Genomic DNA, 17795 nt, shown 5'->3' on the forward strand with positions numbered 1-17795 from the left:
CGGAAGGAGCACTTCCTGCGGGGACCCTCGCCTCACCCGGTTAAGTCGTTAGGTCAAGCGCCAGCCCAGCCTAGGGACAGTGTCTGGGCTCTGCGAGACAGGAGGCTTCCCGCTCTGGGAGGAGTGGCAGATGTGCCGAGCAGCTGGGGGGGACACGGTGCTGCCCCCCTGCGAAGGCAACCATACAGGAGCTACCACACCTGCCGCACACAGGATGGCTTCTGTGGGAGGGACAAGGGAAATTAAAAGGGACAGCAAACCTGAAGAGCATGCAGCCTCGCCAGCCATCCGGTAAATACAGCTACTATCGTGGTTTACCTGTGAAACTGAGCCAACTCACTTGTAACAGGATATTATCAGCGTGGGTAGAAAAAGACATTCTCGCAGGTTATTCTCAGTGGCATAGCTTTGCGTTTGATAAGAGGACTCAAAAGTCAAATCTAGGAATCAGCGCTGTGGTGTAGCAGCTTAAGCCTCTGCCTGCGGCGCCGGCATCCCATATGGTTGCTGGTTCGGCCCTGGCCATTCCACTTCCAATCCGGCTATTTGCTAATGGCCTGGGAAAGCATCAGAAGATGGCCCAAGTGCTTGGGCCCCTGCACCCATGTGGGAGACCTGCAGGAAGCTCCTGGCTCCTGGCTCTTAGCTTTTGTCTTTGAACTGGCCAGATCCGGCTGTTGCAGCCATTTGGGGAGTGAACCAGTGGAAGGAAGATCTCTCTCTCTCTCTCTCTCTCTCTCTCTCTTTCTCTGTCTCTTTCTGTAAACTCTGCCTTTCAAATAAGTAAATCAATCTTAAAAAAAAAAAAAAAAAAAAAACCAAGACCATGTACTCTGATGAGTTATTCCACATCATGTTACTTGGTTTAAGAAATATCCCCCGGCCAGCGCTGTGACTCACTTGGCTAATCCTCCACCTGTGGTGCTGGCACCCCGGGTTCTAGTCCTGGTTGGGGCACCGGGTACTAGTCCCGGTTGCTCCTCTTCCAGTCCGGCTCTCTGCTGTGGCCCGGGAAGGCAGTGGAGGATGGTCCAAGTGCTTGGGTCCCTGCACCTGCGTGGGAGACCAGGAGGAAGTACCTGGCTCCTGGCTTCGGATCGGCGCAACGCCGGCCATAGTGACCCTTAGGGGAGTGAACCAATGGAAGGAAGACCTTTCTCTCTGTCTCTCTCTCGCTGTCTATAACTCTCTCTCTCTCTCTCTCACTGTCTAACTCTGTCTGGCAAAAAAAAAAAAAAAAAAAAAAGAAAAGAAAGAAAAAAAAAGAAAAAGAAAAGAAAAGAAATATCCCCAAGGATTTAGGGACTAGAAGCCCCACGCAGTGTTGCCTGCAAAGGCAGAATATTAGAAACAACCTAATTATCCCAAAATAATTAACTTGATCATGCTTAACTCCATGTAATGGAATATCAAACAGCAATTTAAAGAATCAAGTTTTGAGGAGCACTTTGCTAATCACACGGGCAAATGCTGATGAAAAGTAAAATAGGGGCTGGCATTGTAGTGCAGTGGGTTAAGCCACTGCTTGGGATACACACATTCCATACAGTAGTGCTGGTTTGAGTTCTGGATTCTCCACTTCTGATTCAGCCTCCTTCTAATGTGCATGGAAGGCAAGGGATGAAGGCCCAAGTACTTGGGCCCCTGCCACCCACATGGGAGACCTGGATAGAGTTTGGGCTCCTGGTCCGGTCCCAGCCTGACACTGGTTGTTGCAGGCATTTGGGGAGTGAACTAACTGATGGAGACCTCTGTCTCCCTCCCTGTCTCCCTTTCTCTCTTTCTGCTCTCTCTCTGTCATTCTGCCTTTCAAGTAAATAAAAAATAAATGAATGATTTCTTTAAAAAGTATGATAAAGTGGGACCCAACCAGAAGAAGCTCCAGGCTCCTGGCTTTGGATTGGCCCAGCTCTGGCCATTGAGGCCATTTGGGGAGTGAACCAGCAGATGGAAGACCTCTCTTGCTATCTCTCTCTCTGTCTCTCTGTAACTTTTCCTTTTAATTACATAAATAAATTTTTAAATATATTATCTATAATAACCAATACAATGCAAATGCTATGTAAATAGTTGTTACACTTTATTGCTTAAGGAATGACAAGAAAAACAAATCTCTACATGTTTAGTACAGATTTTTTCTAATTTTTTCAATCATGGTTGGTTGAACCCTTGTATGTGGAACCCATGGCTAGTCAGAGCCAACTGTACATAGAAAACACACTTGTACATCCAGAGAAAGACAAGGAGAAAGACAGAACTGGGGAAGAACAGAAACAGGCAAATGTGCATGAACAAAGCACACTCCAAGGTCAGCAACAGCCTCAAGTCTTTCTGGCCACTTGGTGGCAGTTTGGAAACTGTCCCTTCACTACTTCCGTGTAACTGCCTGCGCCTAAGAGAAGCCCAGAGTGAATGGGTGGGGCTCTGCGACTGTCTAAAATGATGGTCTGGGCCTGGTCTCAGTGATTTGGGAATGACTTGTGCGTTGATGCCTTTGATTGGTCATAACCCAGGGGATTGCAGACATGGGCTGGGTCTCCAGCCACTTAAAGTTCCTGTACCATCACAAAGGGGAAGCCTGGCAGATTCCCACTACTCCAATAGCCCAACAGGAATCCTTTGCTCCTAGATGGAGGCTTTGGGGATGCGCTCGAACCTGGACTTTCCCTCTGAAATTCTATCAACCCTGTAGTGCAGCTCTGCAGCTGATTAGAGATGCCTCTGGCTGACAAGAGGGCCAGATGAAGAACTAGATGACAGGGAGCAAGGGACATTGCCTGACACACAAAACCCTTCCCCAAAAATGCATCTGTTAAGGTAAAGTAATAAAGTGGCTTGTGGATAGTGAGGCAAATGGCATTTCCTCCTCTATCTAACTGTTTGCTCTTTCAGGATCTGCAGAGAAAGCTAGGTAAGCTTAACTGCTCTTGTGTGTAAAGGTGGAACAGTGCCCCCATACAGAGGGGATGTAAGGATTATGCAAGTAAACACAGCTCCCCATATAAGCCTCCCATGTGACCACGGGGCCCAGCAATGCTGCTCCCAGGCATTGCTAATCATCTGCCCATTGCAGTGTGCTGAAGGATTCATTCATAAACTGGACGCAAACAAGCTGAGGAACGGATCCTGTCAGACGTTCACCTTCGAGGGGACGCGAGGAAGGCTTCCAGACGCTCAGAATATCCTGCTGTTCGATCTGCGTGATGATCAAACAATTCATCCAACTCCACAGCTAGCATGTCGGCGCTTTCTGTGTGTGCATTATCCTCCCGTGGGAAGTTTTAAAGTGAATCAGTTTGGTGCCTGAAACACAGCATTATTAGGTATCAACATCATCTCTCTGAAGGTCTGGTCTGATGGCAGAGCCCTGTGTCTGAGCCTGCACTCAGAAGGAGGAGGCAGAGGAGCCCCAGAGGCTGGCACTTGCCTGATTCCCTCAGTCCTACAGCCTCAGGGAGCAGGACGCTACCAGCAGCCATGTGGGCAGCAGCCGGGGTGCTCCCCAGCCACGTCTCCAGGCGCGACTGCAGCCTGGCCCACCTCTCGCCCACAGCCTGGGGAGACCCCAGCAGAGGATCCAGCTAAGGTGAGCCAGGACCCTCGAACCATGGAGACTGTGGATGGCGGATGTGGGCTGTTTGAAGCCTCTGCGCCTGTGGCCGTTTGTAACATGGCAATGCACACATAACACAAGGCAGAAGGCCACACAGCCGTGCACAGGTAGGTGCAAATGCATCCGGAGTTATGAACTGACATCGAGTTCCTCCAGATCCGCATCCCTGTTTATGAGGACCCTGTGCCCTGGCAGGGCTGAGCCAGGGTCAGCCAGCATGGAGGGCACCAGGCTACACTTACCTGGGTTTGGGCGGCGGCTCTAATGTCTTCCGACCTTGGGTGAGTTCCGTATCTCTTCTGTGTCTGCTTCTTGAGTGACTAACAGAGATGGTGATGTTTCACCCAGCACAAGGCACTCCACCAAGATTCCTTTTCTTCCTTTCTGACAAAGTGACGAGTTACTGCACTGAAACAGAGGGACCAGGCCCAGTGGGAGGCTTTCTGGAATATTCTGCACCCACCTGAAGCAGGAGAATGAAATTAAAGCCACCATACAGGGCGATGGAGCAAGATTGTCTTCAGTTTAGGGCATTGAACATCCCTCAGCAAGAGGGTGCGGAGCTGGGAGCTCCCATCCCGGGGCCACGACATCCCACTACACACTCCTCCACGGTGCACGGCACCAGCTCACACACAGCTCAGTGCACAGGGCAGGAGAGGAGGGGCAGGCAGGGCAGTTTGCCAGAGCAGAAATCTGTGTGGGGGCCATGGTGCTGTACTTCTGGTCCATAAAAATCAATCAGCCTCCTCCAAGTCTGGGACTGTCATTGGAACTCCCTTCCTCGGGGGCTGTCTATTACCCTCAAGGTCAAGTGAGGGGAGGAGCCTGCAATACCCAGAGGTTCGGTAACAGACCAGTCACTGCAGACTGTTGAAAAGTTGGGAGACACGGGGTTGACAAAGCAGTCTCTTCTGGTTGGATCTCCAAAATTCACTTCAGCGTTCTCTCCATGACACCTTCTCTCAAACCAGCCTCTCGTGGCATCTCCTTGCAGCAGGGACACCAGCCCAAAAAGATTCAGAGCATGGCCACAGCAGAGCAGGGCCACAGCCAGCTGGGCAGACACGGACCCCACCCCGCGGGCCACGTGCACCACGTGGCTGAAATCCACAGCAGACTCCAGGAGCCGACTACAATGGCTCTCTGTTTTTACAGACAGAAACAAAAGGTTAAGAGTTTGCCTAAGGCCACTGGGCAGGTTGTTGACACACAGTCGGGGCTCCACCCAGCATCTGTCTGACACCAAAAGGCACGTTCAAAGCAAGGAGCTACACTCTGGATCCAACCAGTACACACTGGCTGTGTGGCCATCAAGTCCATTGAGAGCTGACCCTCTGCAGGCAGGGCTGCTCGTGGATGGGAGGCAATGTCCCTAACCACAAAGCATTTGCAGTCCAAGGGGAGACAGAGATGTTGCATGCAGGGTTCTTAACCACTCCAATGCCGTATGAATCTGTACCAGCACTCTCGTGGGGCAGGAAGGAGAGACTAGAGCTGCAGTGAGCTCAGCCCTGGCTGACTCAGTGAGTGAAAAAGGCATGAAGAGGCTGGCACTGTGACGCAGTAGGTTAATCCTCCGCCTGCAGTGCCAGCATCCCATATGATGCTGGTTCGAGTCCCGGCTGCTCCTCTTCCCATCCAGTTCTCTGCTATGGCCTTGGAAAGCAGTAGAATGTGGCCCAAGTCCTTGGGCCCCTGCACCCATGTGGGAGACCTAGAAGAAGCTCTTGACTCCTGGCTTCAGATCGGCCTAGCTCCAGCCATTTCTGTCATTTGGGGAGTGAACCAGCAGATGGAAGACCTCTCCCTCTGTGTCCTTTCCCTCTCACTGTCTGTAATTCTACCTCTCTAATAAATAAAATCTTAAAAAAAAAGAAAGAAAGAAAGAAAGAAAAGGCATAAAGAGGGCATTCTTCCAGGGACCCTGTGACAGGGCAGGGAGGTGGGGACGGGCACAGAGCTCGGGGCTCACAGCTGCATGGGGAGGATTTGTAGGAGTGATGATGGCCATGATGCCAGTCCAGAGGTCAAGGACCTGAGCCCTGATGCCTGGCTGAAGGTGGGCTCCACTCCACAGCCACCACAGGCAGCATCCAGGAAGACATGTCGAAGGATGTCCCTTCCCGCAGCTTGTTGAAGTGGCTACACGGGCAGGGTTGGCAGAGGCCAGGAGGCAGGTTCTTGGACTGCCTCTGCCCCCAGCTGTCCCCTGAGGAGCCAGAGGAGCTGTCAGAGAAGGTGGTGAGGGGTGGGGGCTGGTCACCAGGAGGCCAGACCCCTACCTGCAGACTCCCACACTCTGGGGGCCACCCAAGCAGGAGCTCCATGTCAGGGTGTCCCCAAGAGGCCAGCCTGGCTCCTTCTTGTCTCCATAAAGGAGCCTCATCTCCAGCAGCCTCGACACAAACGGCTCCTCACCCACGGCCACCAAAGACGGGGCTGGGGGCAGGAGGAGAGCCGGGCCGCGGGTCCTGGCTGTGGGCAGCTGCGGCTGGCAGCCCTGCTTTGCTTAGAGTCACTGGTAGCACCTGAGAGGACAGCACTCAGCAGTCGGTGCTTATCCTGCAGCCACCTGCCTGGCGAAGGTGGTGTGTCCGACTGCACTTTGTCAGGGCTGGGGACGGACGGGAACCCAGGGACAGGGCTGTGGCTGGAGAAGCCAGAGACCCGGCAGCTCGCCGTGGAAACCGGAGCAGCCCATATTTGGAATTGAGAGGCAGACTAATAATAGCACACAAACTTCCCTGGAGAGGGGCAGCCTAAAGGGGAACTGGTTATTAGGAGAAAAACCCAGCCCTGTTTTTATACTAACCCGCCACAGTCTATAAGGAGAAAACCTCTCTTCTGTATGGAGCAGCCTCCTAATGTGAGTCACCCCAAGACTGCCGACCGCTGCCCGCCCGCCCAGGAAGCAGGAGCACAGTGCAGCATTCAGGTGTAAATTATAGGCGCCCAGCCGGGGAGGAAGCAAGGTGAGTTATAATAGTAGAGTAAATTAATTTCACCTAAGTGGGATTAGCAGTTAAATAAATAGCAGCCCCACCGCTAACCCTGCCTGGCATGCTGAGCGTCCAGCCCCGGTCAGGGGACAGGAAAAACTCACAGCTGAACAGGAGTCAGGTCGCGCCACGGTCACCTGCGCCCTCGGTTAAGGTCGACGCCTCCTCTGGAAGGCCGGATAAGGTAGAGAGGTTCTTAGAAGACACTGCAAGGTGCAGACTGGACAGGAGTGCGGGCCAAGCAGCTCCCAGGGCGATTTAACCACCCCCCACCTGCGGGGGGTGCTGCTGTGCTTCCCAAGGCCCAGGAGCCCTGAAGGCAGCCTGCATGGGGGAGGGCAGGGCGGGGGGGGGGGGCGGGGGGATAGGGAGGAGGCCACCCAGGGCCACTGAGGGGATGAACTCTGAGGATGCCTCCCTCAGGGCGTCCCTTCTCCAGGCTGAGTTCATGTTGGCTTTATTTTTAAATTGTCAGCCTCTTGTTTGTTTTTGCTTCTGTCCCTTTCACCGTTTGGAAGTGACCTCGGCTCAGGTTGAGTGGTGTCCTGGGTTGCTCGGGACCCCAGAGGTGGTGGGATGTGGTGAGGAGACGAAGAAGGAACTGAGCCAGGTGGAGGCAGCTGGGCTTGAATCGCAGGCTCTCGGTTACAGAGCAGGGTCAGGCATGCGGCATAGCATTGTTCTGAGTTAAATTCAGTCAAAAGCAAGAAGCCCCTCACCTGAGTTCTGGGCACGCTGGAGATATACAGTAAATAAATGGTAGCTGACTTTCCCTCCGGCCTCTAAAGTTATGGCTCCAAATCAGAGAACCCATAGCGGACAGTGTCCAAAGCAGGTGCCACTCAAACTTGTGCTTAGCTAGGGAGCGTTGCCTGCCCTCTGGGGATGCTGCCCGAGGCTGATTGCTACTTGTGCATTTGCTAGTGGCAGGCTATGTGCAGCGTGGCGCTTCCGGACGTGGGGTGGGCGGGGACTCGGTGAGTCCTGAGCTTTCTTGGCTGTACCCCGCCCCCGAGTGGGGCCAGAGAGCACCCTCCTCACTCCCCCACCCCACTTCTGGGATTTGGGTACAGTGGGGCGGGGCTTAGGGAACTGCAGAAGAACCAGATGGCAACACTGTCCTGAGCTTCCTGAACGTGCACCATACATGATTCACTTTGTTTATGTTAAAGCACGAAGAGTTGCCACTGTATCCTTCATTGTATATTGTAAATAAATAGCCTTTTGTCTCAGAAATGACCCTGCTAACATTGTTATGCTAACCTTGATCATACGGCGAAAGTCGTTAAAACAGCACAAACACAGGCACCCTGAGTAACAGGGGAGCAACCCTGAGCTCTGCATCCGGGCAAGCTCCTCTGTGCCGGGCCAACCCGGGGGACCGGCCCCCTTTCGTAAAAGCAAGCCGTAAGGAAATTCAAGCATATGCGCTTGGGCCGTGGGCACACGTGAGTCATTAATATTGAACAGGAATTCATTTGCGCATGACGTCTGGATATTGGACCACTCTACAGGCCAAAAATTCTCTTAGGAAACACTCATTACAACCCACTCTAGGAGCAACCAGAAACTCTCATCAGGCTAAATGGATGATGCGGGCACAAAACCAATAGTAATTTATAAACAAGAAGTATGAATAACGGTAACTGTGAAAACCACACCAGCTCAAACAACCGCTGAGGAGCAAACTGGAAAGCGTCCTCCACAGACTGGAGAAACTTACATAAAGTACAGCGTCGGAGAGCAAGTGCAGGTCCTCAAGAAACCTGGAGCACTAATTTTAGGTTATGGGTCCCAAATTTTTGTGGGTTGCTGGCCGGTAGCTCTCAATTGTACCAAAAGAAAAGTCTGTGGAATGTGTGTGTGGCCCCACCCCCAGGAAGGGGCAGGGCCTCACTGTTTGTCTTCACTGGGTCTGTCCTGTCCCTGCCTTGGCCCACAAGAAGGAAGCACGCTTCTTCCCTTGGGTGGGCTCGCAGCTCGGCCTGCAGCTGGTGGTGGGGTAGCAGAGACCGTCATGTGCAGGGGGCCAGGGGAGCCTGGCTGGCCCCCACCTCTCCTCCTGAGCACACTGCAAGATGAGGGCCTGGTCCTGGTCCCGCTCTTCCTGCAGGATCACTTGACATTTTCCTGTCCACATACCATATGGCAAGGTCAAGTGCTTCTTTGAGCTGTCCTGCCTTTCACTTGTTTGTTTTTTTTTTTTTTTTTTTTTCTCCCGAGGACAACAGCAACGAGCTCATCAGCTCACAGGGAAGGGACCTGCCTCTGCAGAAACTAAGCAGTTTGCAGGTTTCCTTGCTTTTATCGCCGACATCTTGGGGACACAACAGACAGCGGTTGGGTTATAGACCACCCTGTGATCCGGCAGCCCAGGAACTTCCTCTTCGAGCAGAGGAAAGGCTCCAGTCGCTGGGATACTCACCAGATACAGAGTATGAGCCCAGCTTTTTTATTTTTTAAAGGTTTATATATATATATATATGTATATATATATATTTTTTTCATCTATTTGAAATGCAGAGCAACACAGATAAAAAGGTAGAGGGTTGAGGTTCAGTCCTCACAGCCAGGAGCCAGGAATTCCAACGTGGTCTCCCATGTGGGTGCAGGGGCCCAAGCGCTTGAGCTATCATCCACTGCCTCCAAGTTGCATTAGCAGGGAATTGCATTAGAAGCAGAGCAGCCAGGACTCAAACCAGCACTCAGATATGGGATATGAGCTTCCTGAGTGGCAGGTTAACTTGCTGTGCCACAGGGCCTACCCCAGATCCGGAGCCACAGATGTGCCTACCTGTCCACCTGCACAGTGTCGGGAAAGAAGACGTCGGAATGTGATCTACCCAGGACAGAATTATTGTTGTCGTCTGTACTTGCACTTTGGTTGATCTCTTTCTTCCCACTTCTTCAATAAGAAAGAATGATGTGGCAAAAACTAACAACAGAAAACAATCTCTCCTGGTTACAGCTCTTGAGCCCCAGTGTAGTTAATATTTTGGTGCCTGATAAATAAAAATACTGAAAGAAAAAGGTGTGGTGACCTAACTACGTGCACACATACATAACGTTTACTTTTTCTTACTCCAGGAAGGAAGAAAGCTGGCTTTTCCCCTGGTTTGGATCACCCTGTATTTGCAATCCTGTGGCTTCACTTACCGCCATAGCCAGCACTTTCCACGTTGTGCCAAACCCTCCCATTCAGAATAATCATCATATTTTGCAGATGCACACTGGCCCAATACACATCCAGACCTGCACTTCCCCAAACACTCCCTCTAATTGGACATCTTAGCTTTAGAGTTGGAATTTTTGTTGGGAATTTTATATTTTACTTCTAGCATCAGAATTTGGATCTCTGTATCCTAGGGGTCTGTTTTGATCAATGAACAGTAATTTGCTTTGTCACTCTCCACAGATATATGTATTTATTTCGGTTTCTTCACCATGTTCCTCCTTTTCTTTAAATTGCAGATTTTTAGCCATTTCTAGCACTTTGTGTCCCAGAGTCCTATCTGATTGGTCCTCATGGACCAATAACTTTCCTCCTGCTAAGATGAGAGGGGCTTTGGGAAAGTCTGTTTAGAAGGGGCCAGTGTTGTAGTGCAGTGCGTAAAACCACCCAAATAGGTGCTGTTCGAGTCCTGGCTGCTCCACTTCTGATCCAGCTCCCTGCCAAAGTGCCTAGCAAAGCAGCAGAAGATGGCCCAAGTGCTTGGTCCCCTGAACCCACATTGGAGACCCAGAAGAAGCTCCTGGCTCCTGACTTTGGTCTGGTCCAGTCCTGACCATTGCAGCCATTTGGGAAGTGAACCAGTAGATGGGAGATCTTTCTCTGTCTCTCCCTGTCTCTGTAATTGTGACTTCCAAATAAATAAAATAAATCTTTTTTTAAAAAAAATGAAAGGAAGAAAGTCTGTTTAGAGCCAAGATTCTCTCAACATTAAGCTGGTCGGAGAAGGAGGCTGTGGGCTGGTTCATCACCTCCCACAGTGCAACAGCCTGGAAGGTAGGACCCAAGCACCAGCAACAGGTAGACAAGAAATCCAAACCTGCTGGGGCCAGAGATGCTCTGGGCTAAGAATTGTCACCAGTCCTTGGTGAGAAGAGATCAGAAAGCAATGTAAAAATCCCACTGGAATCTGTAATACACAGTGTATAAGTACACTGAGGTTTAAAGTAAACTGTCTCCTTCCACAGTGTAACAGGTGGAAATCATTCTTTTTTGTCTTTAGAAGCCTAAATCTGTACTGGAAGTTTCCCAGGTGACCGTGGGAGTGAGAGTCCCATTCCCCAGGTACATCAAAGCCCTCCCGGAAGGTTGCTCTGATCACACTTGGTTTTGACCACCGATGCTGCTGCCTGTTACAGCAGCAGCAGCCATGGGCTCAGCCCCCTCCCCCGCCATTCATTCATTTCACACGCATTTCTTGCCTGCCTGCAGCTGGGCAGGCACTGCATGCGGTGCCACAGCTACGGCAGAAAACACAGCACCAAAGCCTCCGGGAAGTAAAGGTAGGAGAGGTCCTGGGGTCGCAAGAACAGAAAGTCTGGATGAGGAGCACGCCCAGAAAGCAAGAAAAGGACCGAGGAAAGCCAAGCCCGCGTGGCTATAGAGGAGGCCCCTGGGCTCTGTACTGAGCGTTTGGCATAGAGGCAGGCCACGTCCATGGCCCAGGGGCATCAACAGCACCCCTGGGAGATTTGGGGGGTAGTCGGTGGGTTCAAACACCAGGATGATAGGAGACCAGGGCCCTGTAGGGTATACAGGTGGCTTGAAGTGGGCATGGGAACCAGGAGAGGAAAGCACCCGCTCCAGGGTCCGGGGCAGGTGCACTATTAGGCAGCAAGATTCCCAACCTGTGGGACCACAGGCCAGCGAGGGAGGGGTTGCGGCCAAGCCCTGCTCCTCGGAGCCGGAGAGGGGAGGGAGTCTTGGTGAGAGCCCAGCCTTGGGGAACGCCTGCCTCAGGGCTTCCTTCCAGGAGGGGCTCAGCAGTCCCCTGCCTGTATGGAAGGCAGAACTTAGAGCTTTAAAACGACTGGTGGGGGGTGTAACCCCTCCATTTGGCTCTGGGGGATGTGAAGAGGGTGAAGGAGCCTCGTTTCTTCCCAACCTTGAGTGGGTGGGGCCCAAGCCGCAAGCCCAGACAACTGCATGCTCCAGGACCCCACCCGCACCCCAGAGCCCCTGCAGCCTCCCTCGTCTCTGTGCAGCTGATTCCCCGGCGCATTCGCCTGCTTTCAGTAGCGCAGTATCACAGAAGGGGTACGTTTCAAGGAAAAGAGATTATTTGGCTCACAGTTCTGAGTCCCAAGGTCAAGGTGATGGCTCTTGCTGGCAGAGCCCTGGGGGGCGCAGGGGCATCACAAGGGGAGAGGCAGGGAGCATGAGTGTGTGTGTATGAGAGACCGTGTGCGTGACTGTGTGTGTGTGAGTGAGTGTACAAGTGAATGTGTGTGTGCTTGTGTGTGTGCATGTGTGAGTGTATGTGTATGAGTGTGTGTATGTGTATGAGTGTGTGTGTGTGTATGAGAGACCGTGTGCGTGACTGTGTGTGTGTGAGTGTGTGTGCTTGTGTGTGTGCATGTGTGAGTATATGTGTATGAGTGGGTGTGTGTGAATTTGTGTGTGACTGTGTGACAGAGTGTGTGTTAGTGTGTGAGTGCATGTGTGAGTTTGTGTGTGTGTATGTGTGAGTGTGTGAGTTTGTGTTGTGAGAGTGTGTGTGAGTGTTGTGTGTGTGAGTGCATGTGTGTTTGTGTGTGTATGAGTGTATGTGTGAGAGAGTGTGTATGTTTATGAATGTGAGTTTGAGAGAGAGAGAGAGAGTGTGTGTGTGTGTGTGTGTGTGTGTGACTTGAAGGACCGGCGCATCACGAGCAGCTGTGTAAGACTGCATCGGCGCAGTTGACTGCAAGCCGCCGACGGCCCCGCTGCCTGACTGTGCGGTTTGGATGAGCACTGACTCCTGAGAGGAGGAGAGGGCTCCTGCTGGCAGCCGGGTTGGAGGATGTGGGGTCTAGCCCCGCCCTGCTACATGGAGATGGTGGTGGTGAGAGTGGCAGTCCCAACGGCATGAATAAGACTCGAGATGCCAGGGCCTGTCCCAGCCCGGATGCAGTTTGGGGTGACCACAACCCCAAAACAATGAGCGTTTGGGTTCTCAGCAGCCATTTGCGCCTCAGTAACAGCATCTGGGGAAAGACTCTCCCCTCTGTGGTAAGCCATCCCCAGGCTTAAGGCTGCACATGTGACACGGTACAGCCAATCAGCCTCTGTCCTGGGACTTTGACTCTTGCAGGGCAGAGGGAAAAGCGTGGAGCATTTTCCTTCCAGAGCAAAGCCCCACAGAACCTATTCATGAGCTTTTCCTGCCCGGAATCCAAGATATTCCAGTCGTTGTCGTCTCTGAGGCCTGGTTCTCCTACATTCCGCTGGACTCTGAAAGCCTCCTGTGGAAGCCAGCCTGGTTTTGTCGCTTGCAACCAGAGCACAGGTGACAACTCCACCTCTCTTCTAGCCCTTAATCCTCTTCCCCCTGTTAGCGAAAGGGAAGACAATAGAGGAAAGAGCCCTGGAACCAAAGCCAAAAATCTGAGTTAGAATCTACTCTCTGCTGTCTTACGGCTGAGAATCTCAGAAAAGTGCTTAAACCTTCCTAAACCTCAGCCTGCCCCCCAAAAGCATGAGTACCGCTGAGAGCGTGATGTGTTCATTGTAAGGACCACGGCAGGTGGCACGCAAAGGCCCTGGCGGGGTGCCTGGCCCATGGTAGGCACCGTCCTTCCTCCTTTGGGTCCCACACCGGTGCTTTGCCCCCCTGGGCACTTCCTCCCCAGCCTCCTCCTCTCCCAGCTCCCTCTGCATCCCCTCCCTCTCTTCTGCGAATGCCAACGCCTTCCCCCTCCCCACCCTTTGCTGCCCTCCTCAGCGCCAGCTCCTGCTGCTTCAGTCTGCGCTCCCCTGCTCTCACCAAGTGACCAGCAAACTGGTGACATTCAGGGCAAGGCCTCGGCTTGGCAAGAGCGAGTTGCATGGCCCTGGTGTGGTATAACTAGGTAGATAGCTTAGGGCTGAGCGGGGTGCAGTGCTCACTCTGCTATCCAGTTAGCTGTCAGTCAAAGTACCTCCTTTCCCAGGATGCATCTGTTTCATCTGGGACCTAGAACGGACAGGGGATGCTGTGAAACTGGATAATATACTCCACATGGAATTTTTGGAGGTCTCATAAAGTTCCCAGGTGGCTCCATGAGTGTAGAGGCATCACATTCTACATCATAAAAGAGGCCAGCAAAGGAGGGTCTCTCTCTCTCTCTCTCTCTCTCTCTCTCTCTCTCGCCATGGGCCACGGCTGGAGTCCCTGTCAGGTATTCTCTCTCTTCCCTGAGCCTGAGCCATCCTTTCTCCCTTTGGGCAATCCTCTGGCCCACTCCTAACTGTATTTCTCTGTGTGGGGCAACCCACACTCAGGTGTGTGTGTGTGTGTTCACTTTCTCTCCATTTGGATAAACCTTGTTAGCACGTGGTGCCCATTATAAACACCTGCACTTGGGCCGGCGCCGCGGCTCACTAGGCTAATCCTCCGCCTAGCGGCGCCGGCACACCGGGTTCTAGGCCCGGTCGGGGCGCCGGATTCTGTCCCGGTTGCCCCTCTTCCAGGCCAGCTCTCTGCTGTGGCCAGGGAGTGCAGTGGAGGATGGCCCAGGTGCTTGGGCCCTGCACCCCATGGGAGACCAGGAAAAGCACCTGGCTCCTGGCTCCTGCCATCAGATCAGCGCGGTGCGCCGGCCACAGCGTGCCGGCCGCGGTGGCCATTGGAGGGTGAACCAACGGCAAAGGAAGACCTTTCTCTCTGTCTCTCTCTCTCACTGTCCACTCTGCCTGTCAAAAAATACAAAAATAAAAATAAAAAATAAAAACACCTGCACTTAGGAGGTGTGACTTTGTGTGAGAGAAGAACTGGAGAAAAAGGTGAGAATACACCCGTGCCCACAGCATGAGGTGTGCTTATTGATGCTTTTATCAACAGAACCCAAGAGGTCAGGGAGAGGAAACACAGCTTCTGGGATGGGGAGGAAGAAGGAAGGAACCCATAAAGCCGGGCTAAAGCTGTTTGTCCTGGTGAGGAAGGCGGCACCAGGGCAGGCTCCATGACCCTGCCTCAACCTTTGCAAGGGGAGCATTGTCCTGGGCTCTGCGAGACACAGAGGGTGGGCCCGGAAACGTTGCCAGGAAGACGAGTCAGCACGCCGGCACCCTGGGCACCGGTAAGACAATTGCCCCGTCCATCTAGGGATAAAGAGGCACCGAGTCTGTAGGCAGGCGGAGGGTGGGTTAAAATGCAGGGGAAACAGCGGCTGCACTGCACCGGTTGCGAGTCAGGGCTGTGCCTGGGCTGCCCAGCGTGCATCTGTCTCCTGTTTGCAGCTGTGCACTGGGAAGCGGACAGTGGTGGACCCTAGCTGTGCTCAGGCCTTCAGCATGGGGCAGGCAGCTCCAAGACCAGGGCCTGACTCTGGCAGTTGAAATGTGGAAGCAAGAGCCAACGCAGTGCGGGATTCAACCTGTGATTTGGGCTGCTATGAGCAGCTTGGGCTCTGCGCTCTCTTCTCCCACTTCTTTTCATCTGAATCCCTCTCCACGGAACTTGAAGACAGTATTTTTTTGTCTTGGATGATAATTAGCCATGGACTTGGCTCCACTCAGCTTCCAGCGGCCTTGGAAGCAGGAGCGTTCCAGGCCAGGAAGACAGAAGCTCCTCGGGGGGCGGGGGGCGGGGGGCTGACCTGCTGCTCCTCCTCTGCTCTGAGCCAGAATGCAGCTCAGAGGAGTCTTCCCACAGGTGCTCGTGTTCTGTCCAGCATGCACAGAAGCCTGGGTCACCTCGACAGACCTGCTGGGTCTTCCTGGCAGAGGAGTGCGGTCAGAATCAGACTCCTAGAAGGATGTCTTTCACCAGGCGCTTCCAAAACGACCCAAAACCCAAGTCTGAAAGTGTGCAAGAAAGTTTTGGTGGCCTGGGCGCTCTCCGAGAGCAAAGCCCAGCACTGGGAAAGGAGAGAATGATGAGGGCTTCAGGTGCCCCACCCCGGGGTCATCAGCACCTGAGGGGCTGCTCCGAGGGACGCGTGGCGTCCTTCCCACCTCCATTACATTTCATCCCCCGCAGCAACGAAGAGTGAATCACGAGTACCAGCGATGCCTCCACTCATGACTGATGTCATCCCAGAGAGAGGCTGCACCCTCTTATTTTAATAAAAGTTTTATTTTATTTACTTGAAACGCAGGATGCTAGAGACAGAGAGAAAGATCTTCCATCTGATGATTCACTCCTGGGGCTGTGCCAGGCTGAAGCCAGGAGCCTGGAATTCCATCCAGATCTCCCACATGGGTGGCCTGGGTCCAACCACCTGAACCACCTTGCACTGCTTTCCTAGGCGCATCAGTAGGGAGCTGCCAGGACTGGAACTGACGCTCCGATATGAGATGCCGGTGTTGCGAGCAGGGGCCTCACCCGCTGCACCGCCTTGTCGGTGCACCTGCGCCCTCTTGAGCAAGGATCGGGATCCACGTGGTGGCTCCATTCAGGAGCTGGTCGTTTGGTCTTGGGGAAGCACGCACTGTGATGAACACTCATGGGGGCAGACTCTGCCCAGCTCCCCAGAGCTCCTCAGGTTTGAATCCCGACTCCAACCTTTGCCAGCTTGATGTGCATGATTCCAAGTCTCTGAGTGGTGTTCCTCGTCTGTAAATGGGGATTGCGAAGTTTAAGACGATAAAATGTAAGACATCCAACACCATCCCTGGTGGGCAGAAGTTGCTGAATCAGTAGCAGCACGATGGCGGTCCTGGCCGCAGTTTGTCGCTTGTCTCTACTTCCTCTGGTAGAACCCTCCCACACGGACTCTGGGCTTGGCCATGGGATTTTCTTTGGCCAATGGGAAAGTTATAAACACTTGGGAAGTTAAGAGCCAAATAGATCACAGTGAAGGACTTCAGGAGAAGAACCGTGGATACCATGAGTGCATCCAAGGATTCTCTCTGGAGCAGATGGTCATTGGTTTTCAAATTTCCAGAGACCCCCTCCAGGCCTGGCTCAGTGTGTCCTCAGCAGATCAGTGAGTGAGGGCTAACGCAACACTACCTGTGGTCAGTGGGTCAGTGCTGGGCACTAGGAGGGATACGAGAGCAGGCAGAGAGCCTGGCCTCAAGTGGCTTACAGGCTTCCCCCTAGAAGCCATGCCAATCATTTCCACTAGAGGAAGTTCACATAATAAAATGGAGAAGAAAGTGGGAGTTGAGTGGTTATGTAAGGGTTTCTGAAGAAGAAGAAAAGCTTGAGTTGGATCAGGATGGCTAGAATTTAGCCTCAAAAAACCTTTTTGGCCTGGGATCAAGACAGGTCAACATGAAAGAATGCCATGATTGATTAGTGATGTCTGTGTGAGCTCTGGAATGGGAATGGGAGCAGCAAGCTCTCTGTCATTGCAACTTAGATGATCGTTCAAGTCCCTTTGATCTTCCACAGTCTACGGCCAATGGCATTTGTTTTAGGTTCAGCTATGGCACCAGAATCCATGTTAGTTTGGTCTAGAATCCTCCTAAGCGCAAGCATGCTGGTCCCTGTGAGCAAACAAACAACCAGCCCGAAGCCTTAGAAATCAATAGATGAGGGACTGACCCTGTGGCACAGCGGGTTAAAGCCCTGGCCTGCAGCACCGGTATCCCATATGGGCACCGGCTCTAGTCTTGGCTGCTCCTCTTCCAATCCAGCTCTCGCTATGGCCTGGGAAAGCAGTAGAAGATGGCCCAAGTCCTTAGGCCCCTGCACCTGCATGGGAGACCCAGAAGAGGCTCCTGGCTCCTGGCTTCAGATTGGCGCAGTTCTGGCTGTTGCAGCCATTTGGGGAGTGAACCAGTGGATGGAAGATCTCTCTCTCTCTCTCTCTCTCTCTCTCTCTCTCCCTCTGTCTCTACCTCTCTCTGTAACTCTGTCTTTCAAATTAATAAAATAAATCTTTAAAACAAAACAAAAAAGAAAGAAATCAATAGATGAGAAGAAAGGTGAGGGAATGATTCGAGTAACATTCAAAATGACCTTCGGGAAGAGGAAGAGGAGTTCCACCAAGAAGGGCTTCCAAGGGAGTCTAAGTTCCTGGTGATATTCTGTTTTTAAGTG

At 52.6% G+C, this 17795-nt stretch overlaps 1 long non-coding RNA gene across 2 annotated transcripts; it reads right to left on the bottom strand.

Moving 5' to 3' along the window:
- Positions 1 to 2056: 2056 nt before the first annotated feature.
- Positions 2057 to 6936, bottom strand: LOC138845495 (uncharacterized). 2 transcript variants are annotated; one of them, XR_011382777.2, is made up of 3 exons: positions 6720 to 6936; positions 3856 to 4076; positions 2057 to 3303 (listed from the first exon to the last, which is right to left on the bottom strand). It is a non-coding gene; the product is annotated as an uncharacterized LOC138845495 (long non-coding RNA). The 2 variants fall into 2 exon arrangements; XR_016221613.1 differs by having other exon boundaries at positions 3856 to 3993; positions 6720 to 6890.
- Between the last annotated feature and the right edge of the window lie 10859 nt (positions 6937 to 17795).

This window comes from Oryctolagus cuniculus, chromosome 15 (assembly GCF_051225735.1).
Source record: "Oryctolagus cuniculus isolate XC-2025 breed Fujian yellow rabbit chromosome 15, ASM5122573v1, whole genome shotgun sequence".
NCBI classification, from domain to species: Eukaryota; Metazoa; Chordata; class Mammalia; order Lagomorpha; family Leporidae; genus Oryctolagus; species Oryctolagus cuniculus.